This window comes from Amblyraja radiata, chromosome 11 (assembly GCF_010909765.2).
Source record: "Amblyraja radiata isolate CabotCenter1 chromosome 11, sAmbRad1.1.pri, whole genome shotgun sequence".
NCBI lineage: Eukaryota > Metazoa > Chordata > Chondrichthyes > Rajiformes > Rajidae > Amblyraja > Amblyraja radiata.
Window position 1 is genome coordinate 24,666,642 of NC_045966.1, and position 14,740 is coordinate 24,681,381.

General features: G+C 47.8%; 1 protein-coding gene across 1 annotated transcript in view; it reads right to left on the reverse strand.

Moving 5' to 3' along the window:
* cplx2 (complexin 2) overlaps positions 1–14,395 on the reverse strand; it is a 260,458-nt gene extending 246,063 nt beyond the window's left edge. The window contains exon 1 of the mRNA XM_033029560.1: positions 14,190–14,395. The gene's annotated coding sequence lies outside the window, so the exon portion shown is untranslated. The remainder of the gene's footprint in view (positions 1–14,189) is intronic.
* Between the last annotated feature and the right edge of the window lie 345 nt (positions 14,396–14,740).

Below are 14,740 nucleotides of genomic sequence, written 5' to 3' on the forward strand. Positions count from 1 at the left end.
ATGGATTCATTTACATATGCCTTTGCAGGAGCACAAGCACTTGGTGAACGTTCCATCGTGTGATGTCACAATGCCCAATGCTCAAAGACATTGTTTCCATAGAGGGAGTACAGAGAAGGCTCACCAGACTGATTCCTGGGATGTCAGGACTTTCATATGAAGAAAGACTGGATAGACTCGGCTTGTACTCACTAGAATTTAGAAGATTGAGGGGGGATCTTATAGAAACGTACAAAATTCTTAAGGGGTTGGACAGGCTAAATGCAGGAAGATTGTTCCAGATGTTGGGGAAGTCCAGAACAAGGGGTCAGTTTAAGGATAAGGGGTAAATCATTTAGGACCGAGATGAGAAAAACATTTTTCACACAGAGAGTGGTGAATCTCTGGAATTCACTGCCACAGAAGGTAGTTGAGGCCAGTTCATTGGCTATATTTAAGAGGGAGTTAGATGTGGCCCTTGTGGTTAAAGGGATCAGGGGGTATGGAGAGAAGGCAGGTACAGGATACTGAGTTGGATGATCAGCCATGATCATATTGAATGGTGGTGCAGGCTCGAAGAGCCGAATGGCCTACTCCTGCACTTAATTTCTATGTTTCCCTCTCCTCACCCCTCTCTCCCCCACCCCCCTTCCCTCTCTACCACCACCCCCTTACCCCTACCCCTCTGTCCCTCTTTCACCACTCCCCCTGCCCCTCCCTCCCCACTCTTCCACCTATCCCCTTACCCGACGCCTTTCCCTCCTGCACCCCTCTCTTCCTTTCCCTTCCCCTCTCTCCCCCACCCCTACCCCTCTGTCCCTCTTCCACCACTCCCCCGTCCCTCTTCCACCACTCCCGCTACCCCTCCCTCCCTCCCCACTCTACAACTTCTCTCCCCCTTCTCTCCTCCCCCTCTCCCTCCTCACCCCTCTCCCATCCCTCTCTCCCCCACCCCTCTCTACCCCACCCCCTTCCCTCTCTCCCCCGCCCCCTTCCCCTCTGTCCCTCTTCCACCACTCCCCCTACCCCTCCCTCTCCCACATCTCTCCCCTTACCCCACCCCTCTCCCTCCTCCACCCCTGTCTTCCCCTCTCTCCCCCACCCCTTCCCCTACCCCTCTGCCCTCTTCCACCACTTCCCGTCCCTCTTCCACCACTCCTGCTACCCCTCTCCCCCTCCCTCCCTCCCTCCCTCCCCACTCTTCCACTTCTCTCCCCCCCACACTCTTTCCCCTCTCTCCCCCCACCCCTCTCCCCCTCCCATCCCACTCTCCCCCTCCCTCCACACTCTTCCCCCTCTCCCTCCTCATTCCCTTACCGTGCACAGTCTCTGTCTTTAAGAAGGAACTACAGATGCTGGAAAATGGAAGGTAGACATAAAAAAAGCTGGATAAACTCAGCGGGTGCGGCAGCATCTATGGAGCGAATTGAATGGTCAACGTTTTTGGCCGAAACCCCTCTCCCTCCCCCCACCCCTCTCTCTTCCCCTCTCTCCCCCACCCCTTCCCCTACCCCTCTGTCCCTCTTCCACCACTCCCCCGTCTCTCTTCCACCACTCCCGCTACCCCTCTACCCCTCCCTCCCTCCCCACTCTTCCACTTCTCTCCCCCTTCTCTCCTCCCCCTCTCCCTCTCCTCACCCCTCTCCCTCTCCCATCCCTCTCTCCCCCACCCCCCTTCCCTCTCTACCCCACCCCCTTCCCACTCCCCCCCACCCCCTTCCCCTATCCCTCTGTCCCTCTTCCATCACTCCCCCTACCCCTCTCCTCCTCCCTCCCCACTCTTCCACTTCTCTCCCCCCTCCCCTCCACTCTCCCTCCCCTCTTTCCCCTCTCTCCCCCACCCCTCTCCCCCTCCCTCCCGCCTCCCCATCTTCCCCATCCCCCCTCCCCCACATCTCTCTCCACATCTCTCACCCCCTACCCCGCTCTCCTTTCCCTCCCAAATCTATCCCGTTTCCTCCTCCTCCTCTCCCCTCTTCTCACACCCCCCCCCCCCCCCCCCAAATGCCGTTGGGGAAACAGACCCAACGGGTCTGCACTTGGTCTAGTCTATTATATAAAAGTCTGTGCCTGTCGCCTGCCGTCCGTCCGGCTGCCTTTCTGCCTTTTGATTCGTTCCATCGTGTGATGTCACAATGCCCAATACTCGCAGATGTCCAATCGGAATGGATCCATTTACATGGACGGCTGTTGACTGCCTTTCTTCCTTTGATTCCCTGCAACTCCGAAACCAGACGCAGAATCGCCGACATCTTTTCCATTTCGGTAGAGATTTCACTTTTCTTTCTAAGTATCCACTCCTCATTACATTTCGTCGTGTTTAAGTACACGTTTTTAATCAAATCCTTCCCCCCCCCCCCCCACCCAATATTTAAAAAATAAACTGGCTTCTCACCCTTAGAAGCAGCACCAGCCCCAGCCCCTGATGAACGTTCCATCGTGTGATGTCACAATGCCCTATGCTCACAGATGTCCAATCGGAATGGATCCATTTACATATGCCTTTGCAGGAGCCCCAGCCAATGGTGAACGTTCCATTGTGTGATGTCACAATGCCCAATGTTCACATATGTCCAATCGGAACTTAAGAGGGAGTTAGATGTGGCCCTTGTGGCTAAAGGGATCAGGGGGTATGGAGAGAAGGCAGGTACAGGATACTGAGTTGGATGATCAGCCATGATCATATTGAATGGTGGTGCAGGCTCAAAGGGCCGAATGGCCTACTCCTGCACTTAATTTCTATGTTTCCCTCTCCTCACCCCTCTCCCTCTCCCACCCATCCCTCTCTCCCCCACCCCCTACCCTCTCTACCCCACCCCCTTCCCTCTCTCCCCCCGCCCCCTTCCCCTACACCTCTGTCCCTCTTCCACCTCTCTCCTTACCCCACCCCTCTCCCTCACCCACCCCTCTCTCTTCCCCTCCATTTCCCTCTCTCCCCCACCCCTTCCTCTTACCCCTCTGTTCCTCTTCCACCACTCCCCCGTCCCTCTTCCACCACTCCCGCTACCCCTCTACCCCTCCCTCCCTCCCCACTCTTCCACTTCTCTCCCCCTCTCCTCCCTCTTCACCCCTCTCCCTCTCCCATCCCTCTCTCCCCCACCCCCTTCCCTCTCTCCCCCCGCCCCCTTCCCCCTATCCCTCTGTCCGTCTTCCATCACTCCCCCTACCCCTCTCCTCCTCCCTCCCCACTCTTCCACTTCTCTCCCCCCACCCCCTCCACTCTCCCTCCCCACTCTTTCCCCTCTCTCCCCCCACCCCTCTCCCCTCCCTCCCTCTTCCCCTCCCTCCCCATCCCCCCCTCCCCCACATCTCTCTCCCCATCCCCCTCTCTCACCCCCTACCCCGCTCTCCTTTCTCTCCCAAATATGTCCCGTTTCCTCCTCCTCCTCTCCCCTCCCTCCCCTCTTCTCACCCCCCTTCCCCCACCTGTGTGTTTGGGGGGTGGTTAATGTGAGTGTGATGCCGCAGCCCCCTTCCCCCACCCCCCCCCCCCCCCCCAATATTTCAAAAAATACTGGCATCTCACCCATAGAATCAGCCCCAGCCCCTGGTGAACGTTCCATTGTGTGATGTCACAATGCCCAATGCTCAAAGACATTGTTGCCATGGAGGGAGTACAGAGAAGGTTCACCAGACTGATTCCTGGGATGTCAAGACTTTCATATGAAGAAAGACTGGATAGACTCGGCTTGTACTCGCTAGATTTTAGAAGATTGAGGGGGTATCTTATAGAAACTTACAAAATTCTTAAGGGGTTGGACAGGCTAGATGCAGGAAGATTGTTCCAGATGTTGGGGAAGTCCAGAACAAGGGGTCACAGTTTAAGGATAAGGGGTAAATCTTTAGGACCGAGAAGAGAAAAAACATTTTTCACACAGAGAGTGGTGAATCTCTGGAATTCACTGGCACAGAAGGTAGTTGAGGCCAGTTCATTGGCTATATTTAAGAGGGAGTTAGATGTGGCCCTTGTGGCTAAAGGGATCAGGGGGTATGGAGAGAAGGCAGGTACAGGATACTGAGTTGGATGATCAGCCATGATCATATTGAATGGTGGTGCAGGCTCGTGGGGCCGAATGGCCTACTCCTGCATATAATTTCTATGTTTCCCTCTCGTCACCCCTCTCCCTCTCCCACCCATCCCTCTCTCCCCCACCCCCCTTCCCACTCTACCCCACCCCCTTCCCTCTCTCCCCCCGCCCCCTGCCCCCATACCGCTCTGTCCCTCTTCCACCACTCCCCTACCCCACTCTTCCACTTCTCTCCCCTTACCCCACCCCTCTTCCTCCTCCACCCCTCTCTCTTCCCTTCCCTTCCCCTCTCTCCCCCACCCCTTCCCCTACCCCTCTGTTCCTCTTCTACCACACCCCCGTCCCTCTTCCACCACTCCCTCTACCCCTCCCTCCCTCCCTCCCTCCCTCCCCACTCCTCCCCCCCTCTCCCTCTCCTCATCCCTCCCCCACCCCCCTTCCCTCTCTCCCCCACCCCCCTTCCCTCTCTACCCCACCCCCTTCCCTCTCTCCCCCCGCCCCCTACCCCTCTGTCCCTCTTCCATCACTCCCCCTACCCCTCTCCTCCTCCCTCCCCACTCTTCCTCCTCTCTCCCCCCTTCCCCCTCCTCTCTCCCCACTCCTTCCCTCTCTCCCCCCACCCCTCTCCCCCTCCCTCCATCCCCCCCTCCACCACGTCTCTCTCCCCATCCCCCTCTCTCACCTCCTACCCCACTCTCCTTTCCCTCCCAAATCTGTCCCGTTTCCTCCTCCTCTCCCCTCCCTCCCCTCTTCTCACCTCCCCACCTGTGTGTTTGGGGGGTGGTTAATGTGAGTGTGATGCCGCAGCCCCCCCCCCCCCCCCCCCGCAAACGCCGTTAGGGAAACAGACCCAACGGGTCTGCACTTGGTCTAGTTAAATATTAAAAGTGTGTGGCTTCCGCCGTCAGTCCGTCGGGCTGCCTTTCTGCCTTTTGATTCGTTCTATCGTGTGATGTCACAAAGCCCAATACTCGCAGATGTCCAATTGGAATGGATCCATTTACATATGCCTTTGCACCAGCCCCAGCCCCTGGTGAACGTTCCATCGTGTGATGTCACAATGCCCAATGCCCAAAGACATTCTTGCCATAGAGGGAGTACAGAGAAGGTTAACCAGACTGATTTCTGGGATGTCAGGACTTTCATATGAAGAAAGACTGGATAGACTCGGTTTGTACTCGCTAGAATTTAGAAGATTGAGGGGGGATCTTATAGAATCTTATGTTTCTATGTTTCCCTCTCCTCACCCCTATCCCTCTCCCACCCATCCCTCTCTCCCCCACCCCCCTTCACTCTCTACCCCACCCCCTTCCCTCTCCCCCGCCCCCTTCCCCCTACCCCTCTTCCACCACTCCCCCTACCCCTCCCTCCCCACTCTTCCACTTCTCTTCCCCCTCCACTCTCCCTCCCCACTCTTTCCCCTCTCTCCACCCACCCCTCTCCCCCTCCCTCCCTCCTCCTCTCCCTCCCCATCCCCCCCTCCCCCACATCTCTCTCCCCATCCCCCTCTCTCACCCCCTACCCCGCTCTCCTTTCCCTCCCAAATCTGTCCCGTTTCCTCCTCCTCCTCTCCCCTCCCTCCCCTCTTCTCACCCCCCCTCGCCCCACCTGTGTTTTAGGGGGGTGGTTAATGTGAGTGTGATGCCGCAGCCCCCCCCCCCCCCCCCCCCCCCCCCCCCGCAAACGCCGTTGGGGAAACAGACCCAACAGGTCTGCACTTGGTCTAGTTATATATTAAAAGTCTGTGGCTGCCGCCGTCAGTCCGTCCGGCTGCCTTTCTGCCTTTTGATTTGTTCCATCGTGTGATGTCACAATGCCCAATACTCGCAGATGTCCAATTGGAATGGATACATTTACATATGCCTTTACACCAGCCCCAGCCCCTGGTGAATGTTCCATCGTGTGATGTCACAATGCCCAATGCCCAAAGACATCCTTGCCATAGAGGGAGTACAGAGAAGGTTAACCAGACTGATTCCTGGGATGTCAGGACTTTCAGATGAAGAAAGACTGGATAGACTCGGTTTGTACTCGCTAGAATTTAGAAGATTGAGGGGGGATCTTATAGAATCTTATGTTTCTATGTTTCCCTCTCCTCACCCCTCTCCCTCTCCCACCCACCCATCCCTCTCTCCCCCACCCCCCTTCATTCTCTACCCCACTCCCTTCCCTCTCCCCCTTCCCCCTACCCCTCTGTCCCTCTTCCACCACTCCCCCTACCCCTCCCTCCCCACTCTTCCACTTCTCTTCCCCCTCCACTCTCCCTCCCCACTCTTTCCCCTCTCACCCACCACCCCTCTCCCCCTCCCTCCCTCCTCCCCTCCCTCCCCATCCCCCCCTCCCCCACATCTCTCTCCCCATATCCCTCTCTCACCCCCTACCCCGCTCTCCTTTCCCTCCCAAATCTGTCCCGTTTCCTCCCCTCCCCTCTTCCCCCCCCCCCCCCCCCCCACCTGTTTGGGGGGTGGTTAATGTGAGTGTGATGTCGCCGCCCCCCCCCCCCCCCCCCGCAAACGTCGTTGGGGAAACAGACCCAACGGGTCTGCACTTGGTCTAGTATATAAATAAAACATGAACATTATGGAAAGTAATTCACTGAGGTCAACCAGCAAGTCATAATGTCATACAGCTCAAAACAGGTCTCTTGGCCCAACTCATATGGTGAGGTGAACAATTAATCAATAGGTTCAATATACCTTTCATCAGAACTGGCTAAAGTTAGGATTAAGTTTAAGTTTATGATTGCCATGTGTACTGAGGTACAGCGAAAAGTTTAGTTGCACATGCTATCCAATCAAATCAGATAATGCTACACGTAAATACAACCAAACCAAACTCAAGTGTAATAGGTAATGCGAAAGGAAAGATACAAGGTGCACAACATAGTTTTCAGTATGATAGCGCAACAGTTCCATACAAAATGCCCAATGCATTCAATGACAAAGAGAAAAATCTGGCTTACCTAACGTTGATCTCTTTGCAGAAAGAGAGTCAAGTGGAGAATTAAAGTGACACAACTTCATAGTTGCAGACTAAATGAAAATTGAGTGTTTTAGAAAACCCAATCTGCATTTAATTTCCCCTTTATAAAGATGATCACTCCATGAGGACGATGGGATGGGACAAGGGATGGGAGGATGTACAAGTGTTGTATCTCCGTAGGGTAGGTAATGTTGTTTGTGGAACTGCTGCGTGAAAGGGAATGGGTTTTGATAGATCTGCAAGTACAGATGAAAGTATTCCCAGAAAGTTGTGAATCTGTGCAATTCTCTGCCATAGTAGGCAGTGGAGGCCAATTCACTGGATGTTTTCAAGAGAAAGATTTAGCTCTTAGGGCTAAGGAAATCAAGGTATATGGGGAAAAGCTGGAACGAGGTACTGATTTTGGATGATCACCCATGATCATATTGAATGGTGGTGCTGGCTCAAAGGACCGAATGACTTCCTCCTGCACATATTTTCTATGTTTCTATTCTGGAGAGGAAAGCTTAATCAGAATACTGAAAAGGGAGGTAGAGCAAGATATGTCTTGAGGCGGCATTATGTTAAAGATGTCAGGAATAACAGCAATTGAAACAAATTGAATGTGAAGGCTAATGAGGTGGAAGATGTGCACAAGGGGAATCCAAACCTTACGCTTTGTAGGAAGAAGGGAGGAGAGCGCAGAAGTCTAAATCACATAATAAATAATCTATGGACATGGCCAATTTATGACATATGGCCTTATTAGTTTAAATATATTTATCATGCCTAATACAAAATATATTTAGTCTACTACTTGGTAGTTTCACTTTGAACTATTTTAATCAGCCCATGTAATAAATACTAAGATTTTTTAAAAATAACATTCAGATCCTCATATTAATCATTTTGAAAAATGCGCAGCATTTGGCTCATCCTATTTTTTTTAAAGTAAGGCAGTTCTGCATATTGATTATCATGTTAATTGCTAATATCATGAGAATTGTTCAAAATTATTTGCAACCCATACCTAACGCTTATCTCCCCTGGTCTGATCTATCAGCAGTGCCAGCTCTGATTTGTTCTGTACTTCATACCTCTAGTTAACCACTCCCCGGACTCTCAGTCTGAAGAAGGGTCATGACCCGAAACGTCACCTATTCCTTTTCTCCAGAGATGCTGCCTGACCCGCTGTGTTACTACGCATTTTGTGTCCATCTTCCGATCTACCCTAGATTTGATTTCCGCAAATTGTATAGGATATGTGAACAGAGCCTGTCTAGTGCTAAACTAAATTAAATGTTCCATCAACATTATAGATACCAAAGTGTCTCAAGGTTTAGTTGAGTTGTGTAACTATTGTAATGTTTGTGATATTGCCAATGTAAGTGTAATTTAAAAAAATAAAAATTGTGAAGAGTTGATTTGGTTTATGACTGCTATCACTTATTCATTCCATGAATCACCTTCATTCACCCAGGTTTATTCCTTGGTGCACATTGCACTAAATTGTGAGAATCTGATGCACAAAAGTTTTATTGTAAAGCATATTAAGACTCTTATTGTTGGAAATGGCAATTGAACACGAATCTTGTAATCACGTGCACATTTACATAATTGTATTACCAAACAATTTTTCATATATTGTAGAATTGTGTTACCAAGGCAACCTCTCATTGCCACAGCACCAAAATCAAACCTTGCAATAATCGACAAAGATATTAATTTTGTTCCAGCTGTCAATGGACTCCTGTGCCCTGTATGTTAAGGGTACTGAACTCATACCATATATTGCCTTGTAATTGTGCGAATATTGTCATAGTAAATAAAATCATAAAATACTTATTATTATTAGCCCAAATCATTAACACTTGTTTGTCTCGCCACAGATTCTATATGCCCCGTTATTTCTCGCCTTTACTGTTTATATACCACATTTCCAGCATACATCGTAATGTTATTTAGTATTCCTGTCTTTTTTATTGAGATTTAGTCTGGAGTGGAAAGATAATTTAAATCAGGAAGCTGAGTTCCAGGAGTGTAGATCGCTTGCTAACTCATTTAATGTGTTGGAGTCTTCTCAGTGATTGTTTGGGTTAATATAACCATTTCATCAGACCATGCCTTCGTCTAGATCAAGACATGAATTGTAACCTTAGATCCCATTTTCTTTCTGAATGTTTGGGATCCTAGTGTGTAGGATAGTGCTAGTGTATGGGGTAAATGCTGGTCGGCGTGGACTCAGTGGGCCAAAGGCCTGTTTCTGCGCTGAATCTCTAAAATAAACTAAACTAAACTAAACTGAATGAACAAAAAAAAATGTTCAAAGTACTGGAGTATCTCAACGAGTCAGGCAGCATCTCTGGCGATGTTTTGGGTAAGGATCATTCTTCAGACTGATTATGGTGGAAGGGGAGTAGGGAGAAAGCAGGAAGAGGCAGGTAAAAGTCTAGCTAAAGGAAAATGTACCTGAGAATGAGGTGGTTGATGTGGAAAGGGATGAGTGAACCAGGGAATTGCAGAGGGAAAGATCCCTGTGAAAAATGGAAATGGGAGGCAATGGAAAACGTGACTGTTGGTGGGATCACGATTAAGGTGTAGAAAAAATTTGAAGAATCATGAGCTGGATTTGCGGAAGCTGCTGGGGCGAAAGGTGAGGACCAGAGGAATTCTATCCTTGTTCCATCTAGGGGGAGGGGAAGCAAGAGCAGATCTACGGGGTACAGAGGAGACATGAGTGAGGGATCCATCTATGATAGCTGGTGGGGAATCCACGTTTACTAAAGAAAGGGGACATCTCGGATGTCTCAGAATGGAAAGCATCATCTTGGGACCAGATGCTGTGGAGACAGAGAAAGTGAGAGTTGGGCATCTTTGCAAGAGACAGGGTGGAAGGAGGTGTAGTCCAGATAACTGTGGGAGTCAGCGGATTTGTAATAGAGGTCAGTCGATAGTCTGTCCCCTATGATGGAGGCAGAGAGATCAACAAACGTGAGGGAGGTGTCAGAGAATTTGAGGGCAAGGTGAACGTTAATGGTAAAGTTATGAAATCAATGAGTTCTGCACTGGTGCAGGAGGCAGTTCTGTTGCAGTCATCGATGTAGCAGAGAAAGAATTGGGGGAGAGTGCCAGTGTGTGGTGCCAACAAAAAGGTAGGCATAGCTGGTGCTGTAAGAGAACTTGCTCCTGGTCTCAGCACAGCCAGTCATCAATGGCACCTCTCTTGTCAGTGGGTTAAATAACAATATTGTGATTGTTGCTAAATGAGCAGACGGCTGTGTGTTCAGAGGGAATGAGATTGGAGTGTATAAGAGGGCTGAGAAATCAAGACGGCTGATGTCACACAGGCAGTTGGAAAGAAAATGGTCCAGAGAAGGTAGAAGGACAGGAGGGGGAGCCCAAGAAGAGGAGGAATGTTGGAGACAGGAGAAGGGGTCATTGAGAGGCAAGGACTCCGTACCAGAGAAAAAGGCCTGGAAGGAGAGGCGACGGAAGAAGTGCCCGACATTATGGTGGATTCGGAACTTGCTGAGGTGTGGATGATGGGGTACAAAGGGCAAGGCATCTACTGTGGACTGTCTCTGAAAGAGGGAATTCAGGGGAGGATGATGGAAATCTGACAGGTGTAAATGCTGGAGTCAGACCCAGGCTCTGAGGGGGGAAGAGGGAGGAGGATAGCTCGAGGGAAGAACTGAATGACAATCATTCTGATGAGCTGTACTGGAAAAACAGTTGAAATGGAAAAGTAACCAAATTCAAAAGGTTTCAGATCATTTTAATACTTAGATTAAATGAGTAAAATTCCACATAGAAAAAAAGTAGTGTACGTAGGTTTAGGAAAGTGGATCCTCTGATTCTTAAGAATGGGAGACCTGCAAAATGTAATTAAGTGAATGTACTATAAGATTGATATGGCAGAACCAGTTGGCTACCTTATAATTTAGACAGGCAAAGAGCAGGATTAGATTTTGTCTTCATCAAACCAAAGCCACCTGCAGCAGGGTGCCAGTCTGAAGTGTAAACAGTGCGGCTGCAAGTATCAAAAGAAAGATTAGTAGTTTCCTGGCTTTAACTGATTTAACTGTGGAAGAAGGAAGTTGTGATGTTGGATCATGCAATTTCTAAAGTTTGTTCTGAATGTTTTGGGGGATCAGAGTGGAATTTGCTAGATGATTTTCTTGTGAATTGTTCCAGGATTTATTTTTTTAATTTGCTTCTTCCAGTGTGGCAGCATAATGGATGGTTAACATTGTTTTGTGGAGTTGCATAAAACTGGTAAGCAGTAATTTTGATGAGGCCACTTGCCTTTTTGTATACATCTATGTTCGCATCTGTTTTGATTAGAATGAGAGTGAGGAACCAAAGGGGAGTTCATGCTCACCAGGTAAATGCCACAGCATAATTGTTGAGATGAAAAAATTGGGAAATATGGTAAAATAACTAACGACGTTTAAAGCAAATGTGTATTGATTATGAACAAAAGGGTGAATTGAACATTTAATTACTTTGATAAAGAGGAAACAGGCAAAGTTTTATTACTTGATTAAGGCTGTTGCTGGTAAGGACGTAACCATGATTGTTTGAAGAGAGAAAATAACGTTAACATTAATATGCTAATTTGTTAAGTTATCAGTTTAACACATTGATACTATAACTGCATGTTAACCCTGCTCTATTTGCATTTCTTCTCCTTGAGCTTTTGACTCTTTTTTTTCTGGTAGAGACTCAATCATCTCAGTGGGAGCAGGTCATGAAGTACATGGGACCCCAATTATTGTCGGTGAAATATAACATTTTATGGATCACTTTAATGTGCATGGGATGTGTATTTAATGTTCCACTAAACAGTTAGCAAAAATTCACTCCAGCACATTCCCAAGAGTAGCAGGCAGCTTGCTTACAGTTGAGTGTGAGGAAGGGTCCTTCCCTCAATCGTCATCTATCCATTCCATCCACAGATGCTGCCTCACCCGCTGAGTTGCTGCAGCACTTTGCGGTTTGCTTACAGATTAGTTTATATGTTGTATTCCTATTTGTTGGCATTGAAACTTTTTGGCTGGTGTTTTAGTACCTCTGGGTACTAACATTGTCGGGACTTGTCAATGTTTGTTCAGACCCTGCATTCTCCAGTTCGTACATAATTAGGCTGCAATGGGTTAGCATGAAGTGAAGTGAAACTGCCGATGAGGAATATTCCTTCCTGTCATCATTGGACTTATCTCCAATACGCAAACTCCTCCTGTCAGGTTAACACAAAGAGGACTGAAAACTGGCAGAAATTTAAAGTGAAGTTTTCACTGAGGAAGCAGGGTTTTCAATGGCATATGTCAGGATCGTTATCTCTAATGTTCTCTGCAACAATTTGGCTGTGCTTTGCTTTGATACTAATGTTTACAATGTAATTACATTTGTAGCCAACCATGTGCTCCCTGAAATACTTAATGTGATGTGGTTGATATCCGTAGTTGCAAACTGAAAAACTCGTTAGGGCATTGATACTAAAATAAAGGTTGTCAACTGTCTTGTTTTTGGCTTTAGCAAAGAAATGAAAATATACAATTCTAATATATTTTCTTATCGAAATGACATGTTTTCAGTTACTTGAACGTATGTTGGGAGATAGATAATGTTAAGATATGGAAGTTTCAAAGATATGAAAATAATTCATCGTTTAATATCATGGGGTGAAAGTGGCCAATGCTTAGATGTTGTAGCAAAACTGTAATAATTTGTATTTTACAGGAAATGTGAATCTATTTACAATGTCTGGTGGAAATAAGGAGATAAAAGATAACGTGCCCAATGGTGAAATAAACTGACTTGTCTAACTAATCTAAGTAATCCTATGGGACATTCTCAACTCATAAAAGGGCAAGATCTAGAATCAAAAACATGTTTATTTTTGTCTACATCTAAATTCATTCTGGAAGATAAAGGCACAAATATAATAACTAAACTTATTGGGGCAGGAGTGTACAATTCAATTTCAATTAATTGACTGTTCGTCTCGTTGAAGCACGCTTTCAAAGGCGGCTGAAGATCAAGTAGGAGATCAGCAGAAAAGCCGCCTGATACTTTTGCATTTATCTGTATAATCCTATTACCATAGTAATATCGCTAACCCGAGCACCTTCACACGCTCATAACTGCCTTACGCCAACCTTTTCAACAAATCCAATCTCCTTGTTTTGTATTAGAAGCTAATCCTTAGTGCCGAAGTAAAATCATCCCAACTATTTCATTAGGCACAAAGAAAAACCTCTCCACGCCAGTGGTGCACAAGACTGGTACATGCATTTGCAATGTTTCCTCATAAAAGGAACCGAAACCTGCACCATATGGAGTTATTTGAAGCGCCAGCAAATGGTTAATAATGTATAAACACTTGCGTAATTTATGCATTTCAGATCTTTCGGTCCACCCAGTTTTACAAATCACTAACTGATGAATATGTAACAACCGTGAATACCGATTGCCACGCTACAGCTCTGCACAAACACACGCCACCAGGTCACAAGTATAAACCCCGAAGAGAACAACCCGATTTCCTCTCAGCGACGCCGAGCCTTGCATTAAAATCGCAACGCTCATATTAATGCTAATCGCTCCTGAACAAGCGACAGCACGTCACGTCTTTTTTTCCCCAGGTTGTCGGATTGGAGAGAACGAGAGGAAAGCCATTAACAATGACGGAAGCTACGGTGCCGTTCAACTTAACAATACAACGTTCACACCATGAACATTGCATTGATTTTACTGAACATAAAAAAGGCGTTTATTTCCCTACGAAATCGGGGGTAATTATTCAACGAGCGCGTATCTCTCCAGTTCTGTTTACTCGGGCTTCAATTCCCGTATTCAAGTTCCCGTCTGTCTATTCATGTCCCGGATTATTTACACCCTGTGGTTTGCAAACGGAACATGCACAATGGTACAATGCCTTTCCCACCCGCGCAAGGCGTTCTGCCTCAAATCCCAATTAAAAATTGCATGCTTGGGCATTTTCCATCGGTGGAGTCTAAAAGGAGGCCGAAAGCAACAAAGCTCTGATCCCTCCACATTGTAATTAATCTCAGTGATCGAGCTCTCCGTGCAGACGTAGAATTCCTGGGAGTGCAACCGGGTTGGGCCCCGGCGTGAAAATGGCATTGATCTGCCCCACACAAAAAACTGGAAATAGTTAATTTAGCGAGATTGAAAGGTTGGAGAAAATGTGCAAACCTTATTAGACGTGTTGAGGACCTTGGGTGCTGAAGAAACAGCTCCTTCCGCGCTTTGCAATTCTGACAAGAAGTGTTCCCCTCGGTTGCTGCTCTATCCCACTTCGGCTGCCGGAATAAAGGCACTGCTAAAAATAGCTTGTTATGCCGTCTGCTTGCGATAAACTGTACATTTATCGGATGTATAATTACTTCCCTCCCACCCCGCGATTATTCACTGGAAGCAAAACCATACAGACAAAAATGTGTTTATAGTCGCTGTTGCCAGCGTCACGCAGAAAGCAGAAGTGCTTGGGAGATCTCCATACATTACCTACAAACTGTGTATTGTTGGAAATCTAATACACATCTGAGGCAGAAGGCGATATCTATGGGGTATTTGTTGCATGGTAGTACTGTGGTTCATTACAGGGTCCTGATGTACTAAAGTTACGGTAGTGGATATAAGCCACCATTGCAAGAGGGACTGGAAACATCACTTATATCGTCATGGCAGTATCTGTTTCTGATTTGATATGCATCCAGTAAAATATGAAAATGTAGAAAAATGAA